Source organism: Vigna unguiculata, chromosome 9, assembly GCF_004118075.2.
Source record: "Vigna unguiculata cultivar IT97K-499-35 chromosome 9, ASM411807v1, whole genome shotgun sequence".
Classification (NCBI taxonomy): Eukaryota; Viridiplantae; Streptophyta; class Magnoliopsida; order Fabales; family Fabaceae; genus Vigna; species Vigna unguiculata.
The window spans coordinates 6,604,680-6,617,325 of NC_040287.1; positions in this window are offsets into that span (position 1 = coordinate 6,604,680).

Consider the following 12,646-nt stretch of genomic DNA (forward strand, 5'->3'; position numbering starts at 1 on the left):
ATTCCCCCATACCATCACATAATAGTACAATAGAATACAGTTCAGCCACCAAAAGACATGAAAACCCCAAACTGCACGCATCCTCACTCAAACTGTCGCTCAGGCTGAGGAGTCTCGCCCAGGCGAGAGTCTCTCGCTCAGGCGAGTCCTCTCCGCCTAGGCGAGAGTTCGCGAATCTGGAACAGGGGCCTCCACACGTTCTCGCTTAGGCGAGACTTGCCTCGCCTGGGCGAGACGCTCGCTTGCTCGAAACTGAGCGAGTCGCCTAGGCGACCATTTGCGCGAGAAGGCCTGGGCGAGCCTTTGCTTGCCTCGCCTGGGCGAGACGTGCTCGCCTGGGCGAGTTTAACAGTCACCGCCACTGCCATGCCTGCAACAGTCGAAATTTGCACGAACCAACAACAACACCAACCATTTCAAGCAATCTCCACAACATACAAGTTCAAGAATCATAAGGTGTACCGCAAGACAATTCACAAACACAATAACAGTGAGGTTCTAGCTTCCCGTACCTGGACAAGCTAGCTGAAACCCTCGACACCCAACTGTGGAGAACGAACAACTTCTAGGAACGGACTCGAAGCTGGAAAACAGTGAGAGAATGGGTCATTTCGGAACCCTAACAACAACCTACGAAAAATAGACCAAGGAAGGAAACTATGAGTCCGACAGCACTTACGTGAGTTATGAACGGCCAAACGGGAGGTGGACTGTCAACACAGTGGAACCCTAACGGACCAAGGTAGGCGAAATCTGAAAAGTGTGAAATTAGGTCAGACTCGGGTGGCTTTATCTTTTGGGCCAGCCCTAAAGCCCAATAGCCCAAAGGCAGCTCTTAAAGCTTTAGGGTAGGAAATCTGGGCCTTACAATATTGATAGGTATTTAGAGAAAAAAATTCTTACATATACATAATACCAATGAAAAGTTAGTCTGAAAAATTGATATATAACTTCAAAATCAAAATATTAAGATAATTCATGTTGTTAACTTTTTTTATTTGTACTAACAATTAAAAAATTCTCAAATAAATACTTCCTTAATAATTAATATTTTTTATCTCTTTTATCCTATCCCACGAATGTTTCTCCTTAATAAAAATGGAGCTATAGTTGGTGGGACATGCATTACAAAGATAAGGCCTTTTAAGTACAATAATTTAGGTGGCATATATTTGAAGTGGAAGATAGAAATTACGTGAGATGGTAGAATAAAATTAAAAAGAAGAATAAGAACAAAGAGGCCCATATTTTGTTATAAAGTGAAAAACGATGAAGAATGCATGAATAATAAGCCAATAAATTGAGTTAATCAATGTCGAAAAAAGAAAAAGATGATTGCGAATATGATATCCAAAGCCACTTTCCAGATAGTGAGAGTGATTAAACGGGAATGTTGTTGCCTTCTTCATATATGCAATCCAGACAAAAGCTTTTAAGCATTTGTCTTATACATAAACAAGTACACGTTAAGTTCCTATCACAATTCCACTCTCTCCTCGGACATATTGCTGCCTCTATGTCAATGGAGGGTATAATTTCAGTTTAAATTTTTATAAAATTAATTTATAAAATGAAAATTATTTGTTGAAAATAATACAATTATGAGTCTAATTCTCAAGTTGAATAGAAAAACCAAAATTAAATAATGTATCGTTCAAAGTTATGTTGAACTATGACCGACTTAAAGATAGTTATCTTATTTCCCACCTTGGCTCTAAATTCAAGCATGAGAACAAAAGCTGAAAGCAAATGTTATTGGGCCGATGTCCGACTATGTGAGTCTCACTATGTGTCTTTGAGCCGAGATAGGTCTATGTACAAAACTTATGAAGACCGACCTAGAAGAATGAGTCAAAAATTGGGCTAGGATTATCATTATAACTGAAATATTCTCTTATAATTTTGTTTAGAATAGATTATTTGTAGCTGATTTGCTTTCAAACAAAATAGTAACTCACACGACCAAGGGACAAAACTATGTTGGCCTTAGTATTATTTATTGAGTTAAGAGAGTTCTCTATATCTTTTATTTTCGATTTAATGCACCCAGTTGGAATAAATACCGTATAAGAAAAGATTCGTAAATTCTTTATTTTATAATTTTGGATTAAAAGTAATGTCAATTTTTTATAAAAAATTGTTGAACTCATATCACAATTGTGTAATTTCTCTAATAAAATCCTAAAGAACTCGTCATTGTCTCCACATATAAATATAAATTACAAATTAATTTGATTTTTAATTTATATGACATTTTCAACACATTGATCTGACACATAGATATATACATCTTATATATAAGTTTAGTCTGATAAATTTAGAAAAGACACCGAAAGAGATTACATATTCAATTCTTCTATTAATAAAAAAATTAACAACTCACATTTGTCTTAAAAAATATATATATTCTATATTTGCCGTTAAAAAAATATAATCTAAATATCAAGTATCTAAAAATAATATAAATGACTTTATATGTTTAATAAAGCCAAAAGTGATTTGAATTATTAGCCTTACAGAACTTTTAAAAAGAGTAGGGTTTATAGTGCCTTTACATGTAAAATTCTAGGGAGTAATGTTGATGGGTTTTTCAATTTTTGCATATATGGCTCACCAACCATCTCAAACAATTTAATCAATCATGTTTTTCTTCTTTTCTTTGGTTTCATCCTAACTTTTTGTCTCCATTATTGTTGTCCATGTCTAAGAGTAGGTTTACAAATTCCCTACAACGACTCCAACAACCAATTTTGACTTCTTAATACTTCTTGATTTCAAGATTTCAGAATTTTAATTTTGTTGTTTTTTCCTCAACCGAACATAAATGAACTATTTCAAAACTTGACTGTCTTTCTAAAGAAAGATAAAAGTGAGAATAAATTCTTAATTTAAGAATATATGTTCAAGAGCTGATGGCCTGAATAAGGCATGTATATTGGTGGAAGAAACCCTATTTTATATATATATATATATATATTGGTTTATGAAAACAAAAGTAATAAATTTTACAAATAATTAATTAATTAATTAAGAATTGAACGTAGAATTGTACCTGATCATTGGAAATAATAAATAAAAAAGATGGTATCTAGTCTTCTAAATGCAGAGCACCTTAAAGTTCACTTCTGATGGAGAGGAATAGAAAGAAGCAAGAATAATAATGTCATCTGTTCACATACGTGACTATAACACTTTTATGTAAATTCTGTCATTTACTTATTTAATTTTAATATTTCTAATTCAACTCATTTACTAAATTAGAATATTACTAACATTTACAATATATCATGACATGTATATATTTTTAACCATATATTTAATTAATTAGATCAATTTAATATTTTAATTAATGATATGATGACCTTTATATATATATATATATATATATATCAATTGCTATCACTTCCATCAATCACTTCGGCAGGTTTCATACCAAACATATGCAGCAACTGATTTTATATCAGAAAAATCAATCAATCCACGCATTAAATTTAACTATCGAAATCAAAGCACTTATCTAAATTTAATAAATAAATTAAGTGAACGCTCAAACCACAAAGAAAATTTTAATGAGGAAAGACATTTCAAGGAATAGAAAAGTGCTCAAGCGATCTGATTCAGCTAACAATAAAGTAAAAGGTTCAATTTATCTCTTCTTTGTAAGAGTACGTAGTACTCTTCTAATAAATAAGAGCAAAGCAATAAACAACTTGGGAAACAAATCCATTGTTACTTTGATGATTGATTTTTATATATATATATATATATATATATATATATATATATATATATATATATTATCATGTATCACTATTTCGGAATTAAATTTATTCTTTTTTCCTGATTACAAAGAATAAGTTGTTATTATCTTCTATATAATACCGGGGATTAATTTGTTTAAATACAATCATTACTAACTTAAAAGAGTGAATCCTAGCCTGTATTCATCACTTCTTTTAGGCACAGAGACATGAGTGGTTATGTTTAAGGGTGACAAAAAATCTAATTTTTATGATCCAATCCATTTTTTCTATGATTCAATTCATTTATTATCCATTCTATTAAAAATCCAATCCATTTAAAATCCAATTTATTGGATCTGGATATCAATCTAATCTACATTTTATATATTTTATAGATTGGATATCCATTCTCAAAATCTAGATTTTCAAAATATATAATCCAAAATATTCGATCCAAATTTTCACTTTATATTTTTTGTTAGGTTAGGCTAAAGGTTGAGACGAACTAGCCCAAATTTAGTCGTATTTGATTAAGTTGGCGTGACCCTAGACAAAATTTGGCCGAATTAGGCCAAATTCTGTCAAGTCGGTCCCGATCGAGATTTGACCTAGTTGGTCCTGGACAAAATTTGGAAGTATTCGGCCAAATCTATCAAATTCTTTGGTGTCAATCCTATGGACACAAATTTGGATCCAAATCCATTATTTGAATCAAAATGGACGTGGATTAGATTTTCGATAGGGCTGACACCATAGAATTTGGCAGATTTTTTGTCGAGGCCAAATTTCAGCATGGGATGAACTTGGATGACTTTCGAACGAATTTCGGTCGGGGACGACGTGACCAAATTTGGGCTAAGGTCGACTCGACAAAATTTCAGTCGAGATCGACTTGACTGAATTCGACTGAATTTCGGCCAGGGCCGATTTTGCCTAATACGACCAAATTTTGGCTAGAGTCGACTTGGCCAAATATGGCCACATTTGGGTCAGGTCCTGATCAGTCAAATGTCGGTCAGGGTTGACTCCACTAAATTCATCGGTCGGGACCGACTTGATTGAATATGACCAATTTTCGATCACAACCAACTAAGTTGAATATAGTCAAATTTCGTTCGGGACTTAGTTGACCGAATACGGCTAAATTTGGGCAAGTGCCGACTTGACCAAATTTTGGTCATGACCAACTCGACTGAATTTGGCCAAATTTAGGTTAGGACCGACTTGCCTAAATATGATCAAATTTCGGTCAGGATCGACTCTGCCGAATACGACCAAATTCAGGTCAGGACCAACTCGGTCAAATTATGGTCGATGCCAACACGACCGAATTTTGACCGGAGCCGACTCGACTGAATTCGGTTCAATTTCGATCGTGGCCAACTCAATTGAATACGGCCAAATTTTGATCGTGACCGACTCATTTGAATACGGCCAAATTTCACCCTAGGTCGTCTCAGCCAAATATGACCAAATTTGGGTCAGGGCCAACTCGACAAATCTCAATCAGGGCCAACTCGATTGATTTCGACCAAATTTTGACTAGAGCCAACTAGGCTGAATATAGCCAAATTTTGGTCGCGGTTCTTTCAGCCAAATACGGTCAAATTTTGTCTAGGTCGACTTAGGTCAATGTAGTCAAATTTGGGTCGGGGTGAACTCAACCGAATACTTCTAAATTTTGTTCAGAACCAGTTGGGCCAAATTTCGATCGAGACCGAATTGACAGAATTCAGCCAAATTTTGTATAGGGTCACGCCAACTCAATCAAATACGACTAAATTTGGACTAGTCGGTCTAAACTTTTAGCCTAACCTAACCAAAAATATAAACTGAAAATTTGGATTGGATATTTTGGATTATCCATTTTGAAAATCTAGATTTAGAGAATGGATATCCAATTCATAAAATATATAAAATATATATCAGATTGATATCCATATCCAATAAAATGAATTTTAAATGGATTGAATTTTTAATCAAATAGATATTAAATGGATTAGATCATAGAAAAAATAGATTGGATTATAAAAAATGGACTTTTTGCCCACCCTTGATTAGAATTTTGTACACATCTCTTCGCATATTGAATGTCAGAACAGAAAACCAATAAAAAAATATTGCCTGCCAACATGTAAACACTTTTCTAAAATCATCCATGTAATGATAATAGACATCTGCAAAAACTTCAAATTATTGTTGTTGCATAAGGTTAGCTTTCCTATTTCCGATAAAATAATGTCATTTCTCTTCTTTCGATCAATAAGAAACTTAAAGAAGGATAAACAGCAAAGAAGAACCTTAGCTATACTGCAACCAGTAAACCAAAACACCAATATTTTATGAAAGAATCAAGTATTTCAGTGCAATAATGTGAGACGTGCGACGTGCGACGTGAGACGTGGAAAGTGAGACGTGGGCGTGATACGTAGGATGTAGGACGTGCGACATGAGACGTGATACGTAGGACGTGGGACGTGAGACGTGAGACGTGGGACGTGGGACGTGAGACATGGGACATGGGACATGGGACGTGGGATGTGAGACGTAGGACGTGAGACGTTGAACGTAAGACGTAAGACGTGAGACAAGGAACGTGAGACGTAGCACGTGTGACGTGACACGTAGGACGTGCGACGTGAGACGTGACACGTAGGACGTGCAACGTGAGACGTGACACGTAGGACGTGCGACGTGAGACGTAACACGTAGAACGTGAGATGTGAGACGTGAGACGTGGGACGTGGGACGTGGGACGTGAGATATGGGACGTGGGACGTGGGACGTGAGACGTGAGACGAGGGACATGGAACGTGGGACATGAGACGTGCGATGTGAGACGCGAGACGTGAGACGTGGGACATACGATGTGAGATGTGAGACGTACGATGTGGGACGTGAGACGTAAGACGTGGAACATAGAACGTGAAACGTGGGATGTTGAACGTGAAACATGAGACGTGGAACGTGAGACGTGAGATGACGTGGGACGTGAGACGTGTGACGTGGAACATGAGACATAGGACATGGGACGTGGGACGTGAAACGTGACACGTGAAACGTGGGATCTGAGACGTGAGACAACGTTATACGTGAGACGGAGGACGAGGGATGTGCGAACTGCGACGTGAAACAAGAGACGTGAGACGTGAGACGTGAGACGTTGAACGTAAGATGTGAGACATGAAACATGGGACGTGGGACATGGACGTGTAACGTGAGATGGGAGACGGGAGACGGGAGACGTGAAACGTGAGACGTGGGACGTGAGGCGTGAGACATGAGACATTATACATGAGACGTGAATGTGGGACGTGAGAGACGTTAGAGACGTGAGACGTGCGATGTGCGACGTGCGGCGTGAGACGTGCGACGTGAGACGTGAGACGTCCGTAAACACTAAACCTTAAAATTTATATTCATAAACTTTAAAGCTTATAATTTAATTAAAAATTTTAGAAGTTTAATAAAAGAATTGTTAATGTATCCATAAATTTGTACTAGAAAATTTAAATTATACTCTTGTAAAAGAATGTATTAATAAAAAGAGATTAAATACATATAAAATTGAAAGAATAAAAATATGAGGGTAAAAATAATAATTAATGTTTATTTAACACATAAAAATAAAAATTTTGAGGATAACAACAATAATTTATATTTATTGAACTCTTAAATGAACGGAAGGAAGCAGAGGATGATCTGAAAAGTTAAACTAAAGATGGGCAAAAAATCTAATTTTCATGATCCAATCCATTTTTGCTATGATCCAATCCATTTAGTATTCATTTTATTAAAAATCCAATACATTTTATTGGATTTGGATATCAATCTGATCTACATTTTATATATTTTATGGATTGTATATCCATACTCTAAATCTAGATTTTCAAAATGGATAATCCAAAATATTCAATCCAAATTTTCAGTTTATATTTTTGGTTAGGTTAGGCTAAAGGTTAAGATGGACTAGCCCAAATTTAGTCGTATTTGATTGAGTTGGCGTGACCCTATACAAAATTTGGCTGAATTAGGCCAAGTTCTGTCAAGTTGGTCCCGATCAAAATTTGACCCAGTTGGTCCTGGACAAAATTTGGAAGTATTCGGTTGAGTTCACTCTGACCCAAATTTGACTGCATTGGGTTGAGTCGACCAAGACAAAATTTGACCGTATTCAGCCGAGACAACCGCGACCAAAATTTGGCTGTATTTAGCCTAGTTGGCTCCATTCAAAATTCGGTCGAATTCAATCGAGTTGGCCTCGATTGAGATTTTGCTGAGTTGGCCCAGACACAAATTTGGTCGTATTTGACTGAGACGGCCTAGGATGAAATTTGGCCGTATTCAACTGATTTGACCACGACCAAAATTCGACCGAATTAAGTCGAGTCGACTCCAGTCAAAATTCGGTCGTGTTGGCCTCGACAAAAATTTGACCGAGTTGGTCCTGACCTGAATTTGGTCGTATTCGGCAGAGTCGATCGTAACCGAAATTTGGTCATATTTAGGCGAGTCGGTCCTGACCTAAATTTGGCCAAATTTAGTCGAGTCGGCACTAGCCCAAATTTAGTCGTATTCGGTCGAGTAAGTCCTGAACGAAATTTGACTATATTCAACTTAGTCGGTTGTGATCGAAAATTGGCCATGTTCAGTCAAGTCGGTTCCGGCTGACGAATTTAGTGGAGTCAACCCTGACCGAAATTTGACTGATCAGGCCTTGGCCCAAATGTGGCCATATTTGGCCAAGTCGGCTCTGGCCAAAATTTGGTCGTATTAGGCAAAGTCGGCCCTGGCCAAAATTCAGTCGAATCCAGTCAAGTTGATCTCGATTGAAATTTTGTCAAGTCGACCTTGGCCCAAATTTGGTCACGTCGTCCCCGACCGAAATTCGTTCGAAAGTCATCCAAGTTCATCCCATGCTGAAATTTTGCCTCGTTGGCCCCGACAAAAAATCTGCCAAATTTTATGGTGTCAGCCCTTTGGACACCAGTTTTAAAAATTTAATTTGAATTTATTTTATGAAAAATGGATTTTGGATTTTGAACTTGATCCAATTATTTAAATATGGATTTAAACTTGATCTAAATATTTGGATCTGAATTTTTAAAAAATTCAATCTACTTTTTTTGAAAAAATGTATTTGGATCGAAAATATAATCCAATTATTTGGATCCAAAATGGATGTGGATTGGATCATTAAAAATCCAATCCATGATCATCCCTAGTTGTGTCTACTTGTTGTATGAAGGGATGACAACGGGTCGGATCTAATTCGGATAAGGCCTACCTGTAATAAAAAATCTACCTGTCCCGTTACCTACACAAATACCTGTTTAAAAAATACTCGCGGGTTTAGGATACTAGTGAATACCCATAAATATTTAAAAGAAATTATAAATTTTTAAAATAAAATTTAATTAAAATTACAAAAAAAATGAAAAAAATATAAATTATATTTTAGTTTAATTAAATTAAATTTAACTTAATAAAATATAAATTAATTTTAATTTTTTGCGGGTAACGGATACCTACTAACATGAATATTTTTACCATCTATGGTTGTATGGCCAGAAATGGCTAGATGATTATATATAGCTTTATTATACTTGGATACCATAGACACAAATATTTTTACCATCCCTAGATGATTATATATAACTTTATTATACATGGATAATAATTTTGTGTTTGTAATTTAGACAGTAGTGTAGGCAAGTGTTTCTGCCGCGATTATTTTAGTCATTTGGCCTCGGTTTAAGAACTGAGGCATATCCAGTCGAGGTAAAAAATAGTGCATTTATGCCTCGGTTATGAACCGAGGCATATTTAACCCTTACTGCCTCGGTTTCGAAGTCAATCGAGGCACAATATGCCTTAAAAATTCAAAAAAAAAAAAATTGAATGACCATCAACATCCAACCACTGTGAGCAGAATATGTGAATGAGCCATCATTGACACCGGCAGTTGCGTCATCGAAAAATGTTTCACCAACCACCGTGCCCACGCACATGGAGAAACTCACACCAATCACCATTGCAGGTATGCACGTGAGACGAACCACCACTGTCACGTTTCTTCCACACGAGCAACATCTACCCAACGAAGCAAGTCTAAGTTCACGCACCATACCTTATCATCGCACATGTGCAACAAGCCACCACACATGAACAAGAACGACTTAGTAGCAAACCATTGTTGGCCACTGTAACTTCACCATTAAACGCAAATCCTAACTCACGCATGAGCGACGAAAATGGAGGTAGCGCCTGAGCTCCACACGTTATGCAACAATCAGGAAGGGATGTGTGCTCTGCAACAATGGAAGAAGGGAACCTGTGTGGAAGAAGAGAACCTACACGTTCTGCAGCTATTGGAGATGAAACGCAACAATAGAGACGTTGTTGTTGCACCACGTGAAGAAGACGCTCCAACAATGCACGATTCTATTTTTAACCCTAACAAGACTTATTGCCTCGGTTGATTTTAAACTGAAGCATAAACAAGTATATGTCTCGGTTAAGTAACACCCACTGCATAAATTTAACCACATATGTCTCGGTTAAAATTGGACCAAGGCCTAAAAGACTATCTGCCTCGGTTAAGTGTCCACCCGAGGCATAAAACTTTGTGTTTAATTTTAAAAATTGAAAATAGTGGGAAAGCATAAAAATTTTTGGACATATATATCTCGATTGTCTATAGAACTGAGGCATAAAAATGTATATGTTTCGGTTGTCTATAGAACCGAGACATAAATGCCACCGTGTCTTTATATGCCTCGTTTGCGCTAGAACCGAGGCATATTGGGCGTTGTAAAAATACAAATTGCACTAGTGAGAATTCAAATTAGTAATGAATTGAATCTTGATTTGATAATTATATATACAAGATAGATTGAATAATACTGTGATTTAAAATCTTTAGAAGAAACAAACAACATTGACACCATTTCCAACCACTTCCAACCCAAAACCTTAAAATAATGAATTTATGAGTTTTGATCCTTAAATTCATACTTAAATTCCCAACAATCTCCTCTTAAAGAATGAGATCATTCCACATTAGTACCCCTCAAGCAAAAGACATTTTCAACCATGAAACATGCTTACTTAAACTCTTTGTAACCATCAACTATTGATAAGTATTTAGGAAGAATGTTCACTGCGGAGACAAACAACACCAATAAAATTTGAACTTTACCCATATAAAAAATTAACATAACCCACGTAAAAAATTAACACTATTTCTATCTTATTTGAGATTTATATTTATACTTAAATTCTCAACCATTATCATGTGCTATATCATTGCTATTATGTACAGTATATAATCATATCAAGATTCTAGTTGGTCATAAGTACTAAGAAATATTATTTTATACTTCTGATTTAGTTCTCAAAAGTTTTCCATATCTTGGAGAGTATCGTCTTGTATCTATACAACAAAGGGAATGTCGGTGAAAAGGAAAATGATTAAAGGTAGAAAAGCGATTTTTGTGATGATGATTTCTCAAATATTTGAACAGAACACAAGAAAAGTAATCTCAAAAGTGGTTAATAATGAGCATATATGTATATGGTTTTAACCCTAGCAAATTTAGCGATCTTTTCTCCGTTAAAAAGACAAAATAGAATTCAAACCCTAACCTTTGGGATGCAAGACATCTCCAATAATCTCACCTAAAGTACTTATTAAATCTAAAAACCCTAATAAGTACAACTTTGAAATATCATGAATTAATAGATCCCCGTAATCATTTTGATCCCCTTTTCAGGGTAATGTTAATCCTTTTTTTCCAATCATTTGAGTTGGTGGGGCAAGTGTGAATAATAAGGGACCATAGTCTCTTAAGGGATCTTCCAATTCATCTAAGGTTGGTTCTTTCTGGCAACATTAGTTTACTTCTATATATTTTCTGACCATTTTAATTTATTAACTAATTTATTTATTTTAGTACAAATACTTTCTTTAGTCAATTAATTTTGTCTTCCTTTTGAGCTTTATTCTGTTGTGATTTTTTTTCCTACATTGTTTGTCTTTCTTTTTTAATATTTATTACATTATTATATTTTGTAATGTTACAAGTGTTTTTGTATTTATTGATTGATGCTATTGTTTCTTACACTATCACAGTATTCTATGTCATTTCATTTTTATTTTAAAATTAGCTCAAGTGAGATATATGATGAGTTTAGATTTTTTATTGATTTTTTGGTGTTAATACATTGTATTGATATTTTATTGATTTTTTGATGTTAATACATTGTATTGATATTTTATATTGATATTTTAAATATTTTTTTAATATATTTTAAAACGTGTGATAATCAGTATATTATGAAAACATAATAAAAAATAATACACAAAAAATTAGCGAAAAATCCAAATTCGTATATGACTGTTGTAAAAAGCAATTTTTGCTTAAATGAGATACGTTTTCACTTGAAAAAGTTCTCCTTATGCACGTTATAACATTCATTTTAGTAATACTTGTTAAGCGAGATTCTATATGATGGACACTAGTGATTTTAAATAAAATATAGAGCATAAACTATAAAATATTACAAATTATAATTCAATAATACGGTTCATTTACAAATTGTTTTGGAAATTTTAAGGATTGAGAACAGAAAAGGAAAATTAAAAATAGTAAAACAAAAATCAAGAAAAATCAAAGAAACCAAATGCATTAGTGTATGAAAATAAATTGTTGGACATTTAAATGCAGAGAATTAAAATTACAAAAATCTAAAGTGCAAGAAAATTAAAGAACAAGAAAATTAAAGAGTGAGAACATTAGGAAAAAAAAAGGACATTAAAGAATTTAAAATTAAAGAGTAGAATTAAATTGCAGAAACAAGAATAAAAAATTTAAACAGATTAACCATAAATTTAAAAACAA